The 3,926-nt window shown below is 38.1% G+C and overlaps 1 protein-coding gene across 1 annotated transcript in view; it reads right to left on the bottom strand.

The window, feature by feature from the left end:
- LOC107738323 (14-3-3 protein zeta-like) overlaps nucleotides 1-3,583 on the bottom strand; it is a 17,095-nt gene extending 13,512 nt beyond the window's left edge. Inside the window, exon 1 of the mRNA XM_016550062.1 lies at nucleotides 3,487-3,583. The gene's annotated coding sequence lies outside the window, so the exon portion shown is untranslated. The remainder of the gene's footprint in view (nucleotides 1-3,486) is intronic.
- Between the last annotated feature and the right edge of the window lie 343 nt (nucleotides 3,584-3,926).

Raw genomic sequence — 3,926 nt, 5'->3', positions numbered from 1 at the left:
TCATTCAATCGTAACCTCACAGGTATGCTCTTTAGGCAAATCAACAAAAACGAAAAAAAAAAAAGGTAAATAATGACAACAATTAATGGCAGAATGACACAAACACAAATTTCCGTTATGTTTTATTTAGTTTTTAGTAAATACAAAGGTGATGTTGACAATTGTAACTATGGCAACGTCCACTCTGAGACCGCAACGCGACCACCGCCTCAACTACACAAAACGCTTCCACTACAAGAGAAAGCGGCAGCCGCGCGGCGATTCCACCGCTTGCCGCGTCCCGTGTGAAAGGGCCTTAAGATTTTTACTTTATTAAAGCTATAAATGTTAATGGACTGTTGTAATGGGGTATAAACTTAAATGTATATTTATTTTCATAGGCTTCAATTTACACATTGTTTGGAAGACAATATTTGGCCAGATGAAACAACTAAAAATAACGAATAATGAAAATGAATCATTTTAATCCAATTACTCAAAGATTAATCGATTAGCAAAACAGTGATTAGTTGCAGTCCTACTGTAAATGTGGTAAAATGGCTCCACTTTCTCAACTCCCACTGGCAGTAGCCACAATGCATCACTGTTCATCCGCATAAAGTTAAACTCAACTTTATTGATTATATAGCAATATAGCTAAAATAACTGGTTAAGTATTTAAAATATTATTATTTTTTAAAACACATTAAAGGTCTGTTCACACCAAGAACCATAACGATAAAGATAACTATACTAAAAAATTGCTTTGAAAAAATAACTCAATATAGTTACCAGCAATATTGTTCCTCCATGCCATTATCGTTACAGTTGTGGACTTCCCTAAACTCATGGAATTAAAACGATTATTAAACTTTATAATTATGATTATTACAAACATTATAGTTAGCATTATGGCTATCCTTGCTGCAAACACGTCTTTAATGATAGCTATAAAGATAACTATTTTAGAGTCCACACCAATGGACACTAACATTCTGTTTATTTTAAGCGCACTGCAGTTTTGTTGTCTGCCACTTCAAATGCTCGAGATCTCCAAAGTCTGGTGGATTCTGTGATTCAGTGTATTTCTCATTCATCAGCTGGAAAAAAAACAACAACTACCGTATTGTCCCGAATATAAGACGATATTTTTTTCTTGGAAATACATCTGAAAAAACGCGGTCGTCTTATATTCAGGGTCTAGACTTTGACATGTCAATAATACACCCACAACACTAGGTGGCGCCAAATACGCTTAAATGAGTGTGCCTGAAATACGTAATGTAATGCGTGTTGTAAAGATCGCGAGTAAAAACAAAAGAAGCAGAAAACCTTACAGCTGCATGAGTCGTGACTGTCACGTTAGCCTGATGGGACCAACTCTACTTCTGCTGTTAATAAGATTTTGGTAGGCTACTATTTTAGATGGATAGCCTAAATGTCCTAATTCAGATGGGCTACCTGTTTTTTTTTTTTTTTTTAATGGTATATCAAAAAGGGTATTTTTTTTAAATGTGATTGTTGGTACATTTTACCAGTTTTTATCATACTTTCAAAACAAAAATTAAAATAGGAAAAATATGCAATATGAAAATAATTGAAGACAAAATGTGTTTTACTGAGAAAAAACAAGATTTGGTTTTTAAAAAGCCTTTTTCCAAAAGGTACATCTGGAAAAAGAGGGGTCGTCTTATAATCAGGGTCGTCTTATATTCGGGCCAATACGGTATATTCTTTCTCTGTGTCATTCGTTACTGTTATAGTTGTGGTGTGGACTTCACTATTCTCATAGAATTAGATTGATTATTAAAAGTGTATAGTTATCATTCTTGGTGTGAACAGGCCTTAACAGTTTTAGTGCTTGAATTTGATTTGGAATTAATTCTCAAAGCAAAAACAGACCAAGTAGCCATTTAACTACTATGATTTATTTACTAAATAAAATCTAAATCATACAATATTAACTTAACACAAACATTTATTGCAATTTCACACGCAACCAAGTTCGAATACCAGAACCACTGTTATTACCTGTTAATACATTTTAATTAAAGCAAATATGTTGGCATATATGCTAATATGTTTCACATTTGATGTTTTTTTCGCTGACATAACTACATTTCTTCTTAGTTTTTTCTAATCAGTTGTGCACATTAGGGTTGTATGCTACATCTAATGTTGTTAAATTAATGCTTATTGCATTATTTCAGTTTCATGCGAGTTACACCATGACGGTGTTTAGTGATTGTGTGAATGACACTGTGCACCTTCTATAAATATTAGTATGTTCCTTCTCAGCTTGTGGGAAAGCTGCTTGTGATGAGCTTTGGTTCATCATGTGACTTTCTCATCACCACCTGCATTTGGTGGTTATCAGTGTATTACAAAGGTACTACACAGATGTCAGTACTTCAATAGGTTGGTATATTAACATTAAATCAGTTAATGAAATACGGTTTTTAAATGTAAATGTAAGTTAAATCCGTAAAACCTAAAATGTTGCTACCGTATTTCTTGCGGTAAAACACTGGCAACCACAGCTGCCAGTTTTTTTTTTTTTTTACAGTGCATTTCACGTGATATGACAGAAAAGGAGTGAAAGTTGCCAAAAATGCGGACATGCCTTCGCCGACCACGCCCAGTCCACACAGCAGCCAGCGAACAATGTTTATTAAACAAGACACCCCATACATCAAAAAAGGGCTGATCTCCTGTCTGATCGCGGTCCATCCGGGGATTTGTGCGTGCGAACTCTTCCCGCCCTGCGCTCGCGCGTTCCGCTCTTCACCTGACGTTACCTTTCTAGCGTCCGCTTTGTCTCAATACGAAACCACGCTAAACTGGGCAGCTCGTTTGCCCCCATTTAATCCAACAACAGCCTTTTAGACAATGAGAATATATTACATTGTGCTGACAAAGCCCAAAACACCTATTCATTTCCATAAGCAAATTCATAATGACACACACAGTCGCTACCTTCAACTGACAGGAACTCCACAGTAGTAAAGCAGTGAGGTAAACGCCCTACTTTTTGCCTAATGTGCCCGACATGATCTGGCTTGCCAGATCTCCTCCAAGACCAAGCTTGAATGCGATAAATCACATTTTCACACTTATATTCTCACTAACACACGAATAAAGACAGACGAAGCGATATCTGCGTGCGGAGGAGGAGGACTCATCTTCCGTTGTCTGGAAAGCAGCAACGGTTGAAGAACTACGAGGAGCTAAAACGCGGAAAACGGCGTTTATTAAGTCAAATAACAGCCCAAGCTTCGTTTTATTAGTTAAACTTATCATTATGGTATTATCGGTGCTGAACCCAGCCGTCATCGAGGCATTTCTCAAGCAAACGCGTTGAAGCATCCCTATGGCAAGCGCTTATTACGAACAATTTCGAATGATATAAACCGTTTAGTTAAAACGAGCAGACGCGAAACAAAGAAATACGGCTCTTGTGTATGCAACAGCGCACTGAATTATTGAATGACACGAAAGTGAGCTAACCTGTGAATGAGAGCGGTCTCCTTCTGTACGGCTCAGCTGCCACTCTGCGACTGCGGCGCGCGGCGCAGCGTAGCGTTCCTCTGCGATCCACGGGGTTTCCCTCCCACTCACTCTCCGCTGGAGCAGGGGCCGTGACGTCAACCGCTGCCTAGGCAACCGGCAGTTTTTGATTGGCGTGCGCGTTTGATTCCGAGGAATCTAATGGGAATGATTTTAACCCTGTAAAGCCTGACGGTCAGAAAAATCTATCTATAAAACATCTCGAGACCATGATCTATACATAGAGTGAGAATATGACGCTCATGCGCGAGGAGAAATAAAACACGTCGCTTTAATTCTGAGGTGCAGATGCCAAAAAGTAAGATTGACAGCTTGTGTAAAATCAATGAGAAGCGACCAATGAGATCAATAAAACAGGCTACTTACATGAAAAGCATATT

Source organism: Sinocyclocheilus rhinocerous, unplaced genomic scaffold (genome assembly GCF_001515625.1).
Source record: "Sinocyclocheilus rhinocerous isolate Xijiao unplaced genomic scaffold, SAMN03320098_v1.1 scaffold1666, whole genome shotgun sequence".
Lineage (NCBI taxonomy): Eukaryota > Metazoa > Chordata > Actinopteri > Cypriniformes > Cyprinidae > Sinocyclocheilus > Sinocyclocheilus rhinocerous.
Note: the sequence above shows the minus strand (reverse complement) of the source record. Positions and strands in the feature narration are given on the sequence as shown.